The sequence below is a fragment of the Lithobates pipiens genome, unplaced genomic scaffold, assembly GCF_037356315.1.
Source record: "Lithobates pipiens isolate NorthernLeopardFrog02 unplaced genomic scaffold, aLitPip1_a1.2 Scaffold_8, whole genome shotgun sequence".
In the NCBI taxonomy this organism is placed as follows: Eukaryota; Metazoa; Chordata; class Amphibia; order Anura; family Ranidae; genus Lithobates; species Lithobates pipiens.
In genome coordinates, this window is record NW_027507903.1 from 617,118,870 (window position 1) to 617,132,741 (window position 13,872).

The window sequence follows — 13,872 nt, forward strand, 5'->3', positions numbered from 1 at the left end:
TTCTGAATAGCCCTGTACTGTGCAGTAATCCTATTCTTCCACTAGGTGTCCTCGGTCTCCCTGGTTCGACGAAGAGCTCACCTTCTGACCAGCACTGTGCGGTGCAGTAATCCCATTTTGCCATTTGGTGTCCTCGGTCTTGGTTGGCGGAAGAGCTCTATTCAGTGCTGTGCAGTAATCCTATTCTGCCACTAGGTGTCCTCAGTCTCCGTGGTTGGCTGAAGAGCTCACTTTCTACTCAGCACTATGCGGTGCAGTTATTCCATTCTGCCACTAGGTATCCTCGGTCTTCTTTTTTGGCTGAAGAGCTCTGTTCAGCACTGTGCTGTGCAGTAATCCTATTGTGCCACTAGGTGTCCTCCGTCTCCCTGGTTGGCTGAAGAGCTCTGTTCAGCACTGTGCTGTGCAGTAAACTTATTCTGCCAATAGGTGTCCTCGGTCTTACAGGTTGGATGAAAAACTTACATTCTGACCAGCACTGTGCGGTGCAGTAATCCCATTCTGCCACTAGGTGTCCTCGGTCTTCTTGGTTGGCTGAAGAGCTCTGTTCAGCACTGTGCTGTGCTGTGCAGTAATCCTATTCTGACACTAGGTGTCCTCCGTCTCCCTGGTTGGCTGAAGAGCTCTCTCTGAAGAGTTCAGCATTGTGCGGTGTAGTAATCTTATTCTGCCACTAGGTGTCCTCAGTCTTCCAGATTGGATGAAAAACTCAGTTTCTTACTAGCCCTTTGCTGTGCAGTAAACCTATTCTGCCACTAGGTGTCCTCAGTCTCCCTGGTTGGCTGAAGAGTTCACCTTCTGTTCAGCACTGTGCTGTGCAGTAATCCTATTCTGCCACTGGGTGTCCTCGGTCTTCCGGGTTGGATGAAAAACAGTTTCTGAATAGCCCTGCACTGTGCAGTAATCCTATTCTTCCACTAGGTGTCCTCGGTCTCCCTGGTTGGCTGAAGAGTTCACCTTCTGTTCAGCACTGTGCTGTGCAGTAATCCCATTCTGCCACTAGGTGTCCTCGGTCTTCTTGGTTGGCTGAAGAGCTCTGTTCAGCCCTGTACTGTGCAGTAATCCTATTCTTCCACTAGGTGTCCTCGGTCTCCCTGGTTGGCTGAAGAGTTCACCTTCTGTTGAGCACTGTGCTGTGGAGTAATCCTATTCTGCCACTAGGTGTCCTCAGTCTTCCAGGTTGGATGAAAAACAGTTTCTGAATAGCCCTGTACTGTGCAGTAATCCTATTCTGCCACTAGGTGTCCTCAGTCTTCCAGGTTGGATGAAAAACAGTTTCTGAATAGCCCTGTACTGTGCAGTAATCCTATTCTGCCACTAGGTGTCCTCAGTCTCCCTGGTATCCAACCAAGCGCTAACCAAGAGCTAACCTTCTGTTCAGCACTGTGCTGTGCTGTAATCCTATTCTGCCACTAGGTGTCCTCAGTCTTCTTGGTTGGCTGAAGAGCTCTGTTCAGCACTGTACTGTGCAGTAATCCTATTCTGCCACTAGGTGTCCTCCGTCTCCCTGGTTGGCTGAAGAGTTCACCTTCTGTTCAGCACTGTGCTGTGCAGCAATCCTATTCTGCCACTAAGTTTCCTCAGTCTCCCAGGTTGGCTGAAGAGCTCTCTTTCTGTTCAGCACTGTGCTGTGCAGTAATCCTATTCTGCCACTAGGTGTCCTCAGTCTTCCAGGTTGGATGAAAAACAGTTTCTGAATAGCCCAGTACTGTGCAGTAATCCTATTCTGCCACTAGGTGTCCTCAGTCTCCCTGGTATCCAACCAAGCGCTAACCAAGAGCTAACCTTCTGTTAAGCACTGTGCTGTGCAGTAATCCTATTCTGCCACTAGGTGTCCTCGGTCTTCCGGGTTGGATGAAAAACAGTTTCTGAATAGCCCTGTACTGTGCAGTAATCCTATTCTTCCACTAGGTGTCCTCGGTCTCCCTGGTTGGCTGAAGAGATCACCTTCTGTTCAGCCCTGTACTGTGCAGTAATCCTATTCTGCCACTAGGTGTCCTCAGTCTTCCAGGTTGGATGAAAAACAGTTTCTGAAAAGCCCAGTACTGTGCAGTAATCCTACAGTAAACACCTATTCTGCCACTAGGTGTCCTCAGTCTCCCTGGTATCCAACCAAGCGCTAACCAAGAGCTAACCTTCTGTTCAGCACTGTGCTGTGCAGTAATCCTATTCTGCCACTAGGTGTCCTCAGTCTTCTTGGTTGGCTGAAGAGCTCTGTTCAGCACTGTGCTGTGCAGTAAACCTATTCTGCCACTAGGTGTCCTCAGTCTTCCGGGTTGGATGAAAAACAGTTTCTGAATAGCCCTGTACTGTGCAGTAATCCTATTCTTCCACTAGGTGTCCTCGGTCTCCCTGGTTGGCTGAAGAGTTCACCTTCTGTTCAGCACTGTGCTGTGCAGTAATCCCATTCTGCCACTAGGTGTCCTCGGTCTTCTTGGTTGGCTGAAGAGCTCTGTTCAGCACTGTGCTGTGCAGTAATCCTATTCTGCCACTAGGTGTCCTCCGTCTCCCTGGTTGGCTGAAGAGTTCACCTTCTGTTAAGCACTGTGCTGTGCAGTAATCCTATTCTGCCACTAGGTGTCCTCGGTCTTCCGGGTTGGATGAAAAACAGTTTCTGAATAGCCCTGTACTGTGCAGTAATCCTATTCTGCCACTAGGTGTCCTCAGTCTTCTTGGTTGGCTGAAGAGCTCTGTTCAGCACTGTACTGTGCAGTAATCCTATTCTGCCACTAGGTGTCCTCCGTCTCCCTGGTTGGCTGAAGAGTTCACCTTCTGTTCAGCACTGTGCTGTGCAGCAATCCTATTCTGCCACTAAGTGTCCTCAGTCTCCCAGGTTGGCTGAAGAGCTCTCTTTCTGTTCAGCACTGTGCTGTGCAGTAATCCTATTCTGCCACTAGGTGTCCTCAGTCTTCCAGGTTGGATGAATAACCGTTTCTGAATAGCCCTGTACTGTGCAGTAATCCTATTCTGCCACTAGGTGTCCTCAGTCTTCCAGGTTGGATGAATAACCGTTTCTGAATAGCCCAGTACTGTGCAGTAATCCTATTCTGCCACTAGGTGTCCTCAGTCTCCCTGTTATCCAACCAAGCGCTAACCAAGAGCTAACCTTCTGTTCAGCACTGTGCTGTGCAGTAATCCTATTCTGCCACTAGGTGTCCTCAGTCTCCCTGGTATCCAACCAAGCGCTAACCAAGAGCTAACCTTCTGTTCAGCACTGTGCTGTGCAGTAAACCTATTCTGCCACTAGGTGTCCTCAGTCTCCCTGGTTGGCTGAAGAGTTCACCTTCTGTTCAGCACTGTGCTGTGCAGTAATCCTGTTCTGCCACTAGGTGTCCTCAGTTGGCTAAAGAGCTCTCTTTCTGAACAGCACTGTACTGTGCAGTAATCCCATTCTGCCACTAGGTGTCCTCGGTCTTCTTGGTTGGCTGAAGAGCTCTTTCTGTTCAGCCCTGTACTGCGCAGTAATCCACTTTTACCACTAGGTGTCCTTGGTTGGCTGAAGAGCTCTCTTTCTGACCAGTACTCTACTGTGCAGTAATCCCATTTTGCCACTAGGTGTCCTCAGTCTTCCTGATTGGCTGAAGAGCTCACTTTATGTTCAGCACTGTGTGGTGCAGTAATTCCATTCTGCTACTAGGTATCCTCAGTCTTCTTGGTTGGCTGAAGAGCTCTGTTCAGCACCGTGCTGTACAGTAATCCTATTCTGCCACTAGGTGTCCTTGGTCTTCCAGGTTAAATGTCCCCCCCTCCTCCCCGTATGTTCTGGCACGTGTTCTTCCAACGTTCACCAAACACTCTCTCTCTGGGTATTGGGTCTGAAAATCGTCTTAAATAATAATTCTTTGGTTTGGATCCACCATTCTGAGAGCAGGCAATGGTTGGAATTTTCCAATGTGGATTCTTCATTTACTTTCTTTTTGGGTATATGAGTTGTGATGATAATAAAAGTGGTCCAGCACAGCTGAGATTCAAACTCAGGATCTCTTGTTTACTCAACAGGCGCTTTAACCAAATAAGCCACTGTGCCACATGTTACCTAAAGGGGCCCTCTGATCTGAGCATGTGTGTAAATACTAGGGTTGAACCGATACTGATTCTGGTAATCTGTATCAGTGCCGATACTGAGTACTTACACAAGTACCTGTACCTCTGCAGATCCTCCTAGTACCAAAACCGATACATTTTAGGTGCGTTTTGACCCTATACAAAATGAATGGTCTCAAATCACACTGCAAAGAATTGCATGCGATTTGAACAGGAATGCAGTGCGATTCTTCTTTGAACGGCATGTTGTTTCCCACACAGCTCCTATTTGAACCCAGGCTTATCATAATTACTTTGAGCCTGGGTTCACACGCACGTGAAACCTCCCTGCATGATGAGTTCCACCATCTCCGGTTCCCAATCCCTCTCTGGACTTCATTTTTAAAAAAAAAACATAACATACTGTCACTGGTCAGTGTCCTTGATCACCTCCACACCAGTTATATGATGATGCTGTACTGTACTGGTGACAGTATATAAAAAAATAAACAAAAGAATACAGTTACATTTCTTCATTTTCCAAAAAAATACAAGTTCAAAAAACTCGCCATGCTCCTTACTAAACACCTTGGACTGTCTACTTTCCAAAAAGGGGTGTTCTGGAATTTTCAGACCTCAAGAAATGAAATAGGCCATCTGTATTGAGATTATATATATATATATATATATATATATATATATATATATATATATATATATATAAATATGTGATATCAACACAAATCAGTGTTTATTATTATTTAGTCTGTAGGAAAGTTATTGAGTCCACAAACTAAGGTATATACAGTGTGTGTGTGTGTGTATGTATGTATATATATATGTATATATATATATATATATATATATATATAAAAATCTCTCTCTCTCTCTATCCCAACTGTCCCTAATTTCAAGGGACTGTCCCTGATTCGGAACAATGTCCCTCTGTCCCTCTTTCCCCCTCATTTGTCCCTCATTTTGGTCTGATCTATATAGTTGTATTGTATATAAAATGCACTTTTTATCTTTCAAAAAGTGTTTACCAGTGCTAAACCTTTCATCCAATTTCTAAACTGCTGCATTTGTAAATATTAAAAGCCAATGTAAAGGAATAGTGGTGGTAAAAAAAAAATCCCTTGTGTATTTAATAAACATTTTTTTTTTTGCTAATTCTCCTTTTTAAGGCAGTGTGGCTAGAGACGTGTCCTATGCCTACATAGGTTTGCTAGTAGGTGTCTCTCATTCCCATTGCAAAATGTAGAGATTCAGCCCTACATCGAGCCCTAATTGAAGAAGGGCTAGTATGTTGGGTACTTGTGGTTTCTCTAGATCAGTGGTCTCCAAAAGAATGTGGCCCTTTGCATGCCTTTATCAGGCCCTTGGGACACTATTCCGCCCACTCGTACAAGGCATAATTCCTGTCACTGACCTCAATAGGGTACTATTCCTACCACCGACTCCAAAAAAGGGGGCATTATTCCTCCCACTGAAACCAATGATGGGGCACTATTCCTCACACTGACACCAACTGCAGGGCCTTATTCTTCCCACTGACACCAATGATGGGGCACTATTCCTTCTGATACTAATTGCAGGGCCCTATTCTTCCCCATTGACACCAAAGATGGGGCACTATTCCTTCCCCTGATGCCAACAACATGGCACTATTCCTCCCAAAGACACCAACAATGGGGCAATATTCCTCCCACTCAGACCAATGATGAGACATTCTTTACTCCCATTGATGCCAGGGTATTTTCTTCTCCCACTGGTCACAGTCTGACCCCCTAAGTATGAAGGACAGTAAGCTGGTCCTTTGTTCAGAAAGTTTGGAGACCCCCTGCTCTAGATGAAAGTTGGATGCTACTGCAAACCCATCTAATTGCTCCCAGATCTCATTGTCCACTCCTTTCCTTTTGTACCGAGGGTTCTGGTTTTAAATAAGGTTTTTGTGAAGCAAATCACCGAAATGTTGCTGCAGTGAATAAAATTGAATGAATTGTCAATGTTGACATTTCAATAAAGTTTTGAAAAAAATAAAATAAAATGGTGACCTTCGATGATGGGTTTGCCACTCACAATTTGCATGAAGGGGTGCTGTCACTGAATAGGGATTGACACCTTTGGAAGTTCTTTCTGGGGTACTGGAGAACCTGAGCATTCTACCACCATCAGATGACACGCCATATTGTATGTTCTCATTTAACAACCAGGCTTCCCAAACTTCTTGTTTTATGTGCAGTTGATAGGATATTGATTGGCTGTACAAGGTGATTACTTTTACAGCTTGCCACCCGCCTAATTTCGATTTATGCTGGCGTTGCTGCCACTCTGCGCTGGATCACTTACCTAGTACTTTATCTGTGTGCCCGGGCAGGGGGCGTCGGCTGGCGTGCCCGTTGGCCCGGCATGCCTGCTGGCCCAGCTGTGATTCATTATAGCACAAGCTGATCAGCAGGTTCTGGCCAATGATAGACCGCCGACACCTGCTGATCAGCTCAGTGTTTCAAAAACAGCTCTGTGATTGTAAACAATACAGAGCTCAGTTCACCGACGGGATCTTGCTGTTTTTTTTATTCCCTGCCAAGCAGGGAAAACATAAAAGTACACACATTACATATTGTTAGACACACAATTAACCCTTTGATTGCTCTTAGATGTTAACCCCTTCCCAGCCAGTATTAGTACAGTGATAGTGTATAGTATTAGCACTGATTACTGTATTAGTGTCACTATGGATGTCAGTGTCAGTGTAACACCTCCCCCTCCCCCCAGCCAGCGTCAGCTAGTGTCAGACTGCTCACTATAAGTTGCTGATTGCCCCCATTACTGAAAAATAAATAAATAAAAATTCCAATATATACCAGTTTGTGGATACTATAACTTTCATGCGAACCAAATAATATACACTTTATTGGGATTTTTTTTACCAAAGACATTATTATTACTATACAGGATTTATATAGCACCAACAGTTTGTGCAGTGCTTTACAACATTGGGGAAGACAGTACAGTTACAGTACAATTAAATATAGGAGGGATCAGAGGGCCTTTTATGAAGAAATGTGATTTTTAAATTATTTTTTACTGGATATGTTTTATCACAGAAAGTATAAAAAAAAAAAAAAAAAAAAAAAAAATATATATATATATATATATATATATATATATATATATATATATATATATATATATATATTTATAATATAAGTTATTATGTTACATTAATTACAGTATCTCGCAAAAGTGAGTACACCCCTCACATTTTTGTAAATATTTTATTCTATCTTTTCATGTGACAACACTGAAGAAATGACACTTTGCTACAATGTAAAGTAGTAAGTGTACAGTTTGTATAACAGTGTAAATTTGCTGTTCCTTCATAATAACTCAACACACAGCCATTCATGTCTAACCCACTGGCAACAAAAGTGAGTACACCCCTAAGTCAAAATTTCCAAATTGGGCCCAAAGTATCAATATTTTGTGTGGCCACCATTATTTTCCAGCACTGCCTTAACCCTCTTGGGCATGGAGTTCACCAGAGCTTCACAGGTGGCCACTGGTGTCCTCTTCCACTCCTCCATGATGACATCACGGAGCTGGTGGATGTTAGAGACCTTGCACTCCTCCACCTTGCGCTCCTCCACCTGAGGATGCCCCACAGATGCTCAATAGGGTTTAGGTCTGGAGACATGCTTGGCCAGTCCATCACCTTTACCCTCAGCTTCTTTAGCAAGGCAATGGTCATCTTGGAGGTGGGTTTGGGGTCATTTTCATATTGGAATACTGCCCTGCAGCCCAGTCTCTGAAGGGAGTCTCTGCTTCAGTATGTCACAGTACATGTTGGCATTCATGGTTCCCTCAATGATCTGTAGCTCCCCAGTGCCGGCAGCACTTATGCAGCCCCAGACCATGACACCCCCACCACCAAGCTTAACTGTAGGCAAGACACACTTGTCTTTGTACTCCTCATCTGGTTGCTGCCATACACGATTGACACCATCTGAACCAAATACCTTTATCTTGGTCTCATCAGACCACAGGACATGGTTCCAGTAATCCATGTCCTTAGTCTGCTTGTCTTCAGCAAACTGTTTGCGGACATTCTTGTGCATCGTCTTTAGAAGAGGCTTCCTTCTGGGATGACAGCCATGCAGACCAATTTGTGCAACGTGCTGTGTATGGTCCGAGCAGTAACAGGCTGACCCCCTACAACCTCTGCAGCAATGCTGACAGCACTCATATGTCTATTTCCCAAAGACAACCTCTGGATATGACACTGAGCACGTGCACTCAATATCTTTGGTCGACCATGGCGAGGCCTGTTCTGAGTGTCCTGTTAAACTGCTGTATGGTCTTGGCCACCGTGCTGCAGCTCCGTTTCAGGGTCTTGGCAACCTTCTTATAGCCTAGGCCATCTTTATGTAGAGCAATTATTCTTTTTTTCAGATCCTCAGAGAGTTCTTTGCCATGAGGTGCCATGTTGCACTTCCAGTGACCAGTATGAGAGAGTGAGAACGAGAACACCAAATTTAACACACCTGCTCCCCATTCACACCTGAGACCTTGTAACACTAACGAGTCACATGACACTGGGAGGGAAAATGGCTAATTGGGACCAATTTGGATATTTTCACTTAGGGGTGTACTCACTTTTGTTTCCAGCAGTTTAGACATTAATGGCTGTGTGTTGAGTTATTTTGAGGGGGCAGCAAATTTATACTGTTATACAAGCTGTACACTCACTACTTTACATTGTAGCCAAGTGTAATTTCTTCAGTGTTGTCACTTGAAAAGATAGAAGAAAATATTTATAAAATTGTGAGGGGTGTACTCACTTTTGTGAGATGCTGTATAGCTATATATCTATATTCCAAACTATATATTATAATTATTATAATATAGTAATAAAAAAAAAAACAGTGGTAATCAAATACCACCAAAAGAAAGCTCTATTTGTGTGTTTTTTTTTAAAAATAAATTTAATTTGGGTACACTGTTGCATGACTGCACAAATGCAGGTTAAAGTAGTGCAGTGCAGAATAGCAAAAAAAATGGCTTGGTCATGAAGGGGGTAAAACCTTCCAGAGGTCAAGTGGTTAATGTTGGCCCTAAATCTATGCAACTTTTATTCTCTCATAGTTAATAGTGTCATATGGATGTGCCTGGTATGCATTCCTCCAACATCCATCGGGCTGTCTCTGGACTCCAACTCTAAAGCCCCATACACACTATCAGATTTTCTGCTGAGTTTTTCCTTCAGATTTACCTAAACCATGTAGTACAAGGGCCTGCCTGATTGCATACAAATTGAAACTCCTAAGGTTTGACCTCATATTATATGTCTTTGAAGCAGAAGAACTGATAGTGTGTATGGGGATTAAATACTGGGTCTGGTTTGGATCCACCATTCTGGGGGGGGGAAGCAATGGTTGGAATTTTCCAGCATGGATTCTTTTGTTATTTTTTAGGGTAGACTTCTGATGAAGACAAAATAGGCACTGCTGAGATTCGAACTCAGGATCTCCTGTTTACTAGACAGGCGCTTTAACCAACTAAGCCACAGCGCCACTTGTTTAGCAAAGGCGGCCTGCATTCTAATCATGTAAATACTACTGATGTTTACACACTACCTGTGATATCTGTACAGTCACCGTATATTTGTCGTCCTGTTGGATTTCAGCTCCACCCAACATTTCAGCACAGGCCCAGACCGAGACAAAAGATAGACCAACTTTTCCTTGGACTGGGGGGGGGGGGGGGGGGTTGGCTGGTGTTGGTCCTGATGTGATAATGTGATATAAAGGGGATTGTACTGTAAGGCTCGTTCCACACAGGGGCAACACGACTTTCAACACGACTTTTGGAGGCAACTTGGACACAACTTGAGCACGACTTGGACAGGACTTGGGGCAACTTACAACACGACTTTAAGTCGCCCCAGGCCAGGCGACTTTTGCCGTGGCCAATCAGAAAATGAGCTCTCAAGGGGGAACTCCACGCTAATTTAAAAAAAAAAAAAAACGGCATGGGTTCCCCCTCCAAGAGCATACCAGACCCTTAGAGCCGGTTCACACAGGGGCGACTCAGATCCGACTTCAGGTTGCCCCTAGTCGCCTTAAGTCGCGCTACATTAAAAAATAAATGTAAGTGAATGAGAGCCGTCTTAATGCACACTACTGAAGTCGCTCCGACTTCAGAAAAGGTTCCTGTACTACTTCAATCCGACTTGTAGGCGACTGGTACCTATTCATTTCAATGGAGGTCGCCTCCAAGTCGGATCTCCGTCTATGCGGAGACGACTTTTACAGAATCATCAGCTCTCAAGAGGGAACTCCACGCCAAATTAATTAAAAAAAATTGGCGTGGGTTCCCCCTCCAAGAGCATCCCAGGCCCTTAGGTCTGGTATGGAGTTTAAGGGGAACCCCCTATGCTGAAAAAACAGCGTGGGGGTCCCCCCAGATCCATACCAGACCCTTATCCGAGCACCCTACCCAGCCGGCCAGGAAAGGGGGTGGGGACGAGCGAGTGCCCCCCCCTCCTGATCCGTACCAGGCCGCATGCGCTCAATATGGGGGGTGCCTTAGGGAAGGGGGGGCGCGCTGCCCCCCACTCCAAAGCACCTTGTTCCCACGTTGCTGAGGACAAGGGCCTCTTCCCGACAACCCTGGCTGTTGGTTGTCGGGGTCTGAGGGCGGGGGGCTTATCGGAATCCGTGAGCCCCCTTTAATAAAGGGGCCCCCGGATCCCGGCCCCCCACCCTATGTGAATGAGTATGAGGTACAATGTACCCCTGCTCATTCACCTGTGAAAAAAAAAAAAAAAAACACAACACACAAGGGTTAAAATAGTTTATTGCACAGCTCTGGGGGTCTTCTTCCGGCTCCGGGGGTCTTCTAGCCGGACTCCTCCGCTATCTTCTGCTAGCTCTTTTGCTAGCGGAGGAGCCCAGCTTTCTTCTTCGCCGCCGCCCTCTTCTTCCCGACTTTGGGGGTCTTGTCCCCCTCTTCGTGGGTCTTGTCACCCTCTTCGGTTCTTCTTGCCGGGCCACCGCGACTTCTTCAAGCTCTTTTACAAGCAGTGGCCCGGTCTTCTGTCGTCGCTGTCTTCTGTTCTTCTCTTCTCTTCTTCTCTTCTGGAGATGTTGCCTCGTCGCTGTCTCCGGTCACAATGGCAGGGACGCGGCATGCAGCAACTTATATAGGGACATCACCAGATGATGTCCCTGCCGATTATATTGTCACAGTCCCAGAGGATGCTGGGACTGTGACATCATAATGGGCGGGGACATCATCCGGTGATGTCCCTATATAAGTCGCTGCACGCCGCGCGTCCTGTCATAGTGACTGGAGACAGCGACAAGACAACATCTCCAGAAGAGAAGAACAGAAGACAGCGACAGCGGCAGAAGACCGGGCCACCACTTGTAAAAGAGCTAGAAGAAGGTGCGGTGGCCCAGCAAGAAGAACCGAAGAGGGGGACAAGACCCCCGAAGTTGGAAGAAGAGGGCGGCAGCGAGAAGACCCCCGCAGCCGGAAGAAGACCCCCGGAGCTGTGCAATAAACTATTTTAACCCTTGTGTGTTGTGTTTTTTTTTTTTTTTTTTTTTACATTATTTTCACAGGTAAATGGGTAGGGGTACATTGTACCCCATACTCATTCACATAGGGTGGGGGACCGGGATACGGGGGCCCCCTTATTAAAGGGGGCTCACGGATTCTAATCAGCCCCCCGCCCGCAGACCCCGACAACCAACGGTCAGGGTTGTCAGGAAGAGGCCCTTGTCCTCATCAATATGGGGACAAGGTGCTTTGGGGTGGAGGGGCCACGTGACCCCCCCTTCCTCAAAGCACCCCCCATGTGGAGGTACGGCTCGGGGGGGGGGGGGGCACTCGCACGCTTTAATACACACTTTAATATATGAACACTTACCTGTCCAGGGCTCCTGTGATATCGGCACCCAAGCTGATTTTCAGATCGGCTGTCGGGTGCTGCCGCCGCCGTTCATGGTGAGGGATACCGCGTTTTGTAATTGGCCTGGCGGCGGAGAAAGGAGGAGGGGGGGCGAATTTCCGAGGGATGGCATTGTGGCGCCGTCTCTGGGAAGTGGGTAAGGGTACCTGTCAAAATGTGGCACCGGGGGGGGGGGGGGCAGATGAGCGGAAGTTCCACATTTGGGGGGAACCCTGCTTTAAAGCCTTACTCTGGGAATACTATGATTTTAAATACTTTGTTTGGACCAAGTTGTTCCAAACTATTTCCTTTACTAATCAATACAGTGGCTGTCGGCGCTGCATGGTACCCCTGCTGCCTGTACCATGTGATCGCTGACGCTGTGGCCAATCACAGCAGATAACATGACAATTGTACACAATAAAATGCTTTCTTACATGCTTTTCATTGTATACTATTGTGATGAGCTCTGTGATTGGTCACAGTCATCACATGGTACAGACAGGGCCAATCACAGCCCATCTGTTCCATGTGATTAGTTGTAGCCAATCAGTAAAAATGGTTGCTTATAACTAAAATGCAGTTCTATCCAATCATAGTGTGTAAAAACAAAAAGGAAAATAAATGGATCACCTCCCCACTGTATGTTAAAAAAGAAAAGTGAAATAAAAGTAATACAAATATTTTTTTAAATTTAAAAAGATTCTATATTTTTTTTCTTTTACATACTTTTTTACCAGTTTTTTTTACCAGAAAAAACTTGCAATACAAAAAAATTTATTTCTTCATTTTGCAAAAAATTGTGACAAAAATGACAATTTCAAAAAAATTCGTCATACTCTTACTAAATACTTTAGGGGGTATTGCTACTCTTCTGACATTTTTAGGCATCAAGAAATTAGATAATCCATCAGTACATCAGGATTGATTGAAATTCAGATATATACCTTAAAATGTAGACTCTAACTTTCCTGCAGACTAAATAATATACACTGATTTAGGTTATTTTCACCAAAGAAATTAAGCAGAATACACTTTGACCTAAATTTATGAAGAAAGATTTACTTTATAGTTTTTTTTTTTAATACTTTTTTTGCTTAATATTATAACAAATAACGAAGGAAAACATGCTTTTTGCCTCTGCAAAAAATAAAAAACCAGTGGTACTTTAATACCACCGATAGAAAGCTCTATTTGTGTGAAAAAATTCTAAAAATGTAATACGGGTACAGTGTTGCATGATTGTGCAATTGTCATTTAACCACGTAAGCCCCGGACCATTTGGCTGGCCAAAGGCCAGAGTGTTTTTTGCAATTCGGCACTGTATCGCTATAACTGAATCACGCGGTTGTGCGTCGTGGCTCCCAAACAAAATTGACCTCCTTTTTTTCCCACAAATAGAGCTTCCTTTTGGTGATATTTGCTCACCTCTGCATTTTTTATTTTTTGCCCTATAAACAAAAAATGAGCGTCAAATTTGAAAAAAAGCAATATTTTTAACTTTTTTCTATAATAAATATAGCCAAAAAATATATAAAAAAACATTTTTTTTTCCTCAGTTTAGGCCGATATGTATTCTTCTACATATTCTTGGTAAAAAAATAATTGCAATAAGCATTTTATTGATTGGTTTACGCAAAAGTTATAGCCTCTCCAAATAGGGGATAGTTTTATGGCCTTTTTATTTATAATTTTTTTTCTTAGTAATGGCAGCGATCTGCGTTTTTTGTCATGACTGCGACATAATGGCAGACACATCGGACACTTTTGGCACTATTTTGAAACCATTCACATTAATACAGCGATCAGTGCGATTAAAAATGCATTGATTACTGTGTAAATCCAACTGGCAGTAAAGGGGTTAACCAGGAGGGGGCGCTGCAGGGGTTAAG

General features: G+C 44.6%; 1 non-coding gene across 1 annotated transcript; it reads right to left on the minus strand.

Moving 5' to 3' along the window:
* Positions 1-9,522: 9,522 nt before the first annotated feature.
* TRNAT-AGU (transfer RNA threonine (anticodon AGU)) lies at positions 9,523-9,596 on the minus strand. Its single transcript has one exon. It is a non-coding gene; the product is annotated as a tRNA-Thr (tRNA).
* Between the last annotated feature and the right edge of the window lie 4,276 nt (positions 9,597-13,872).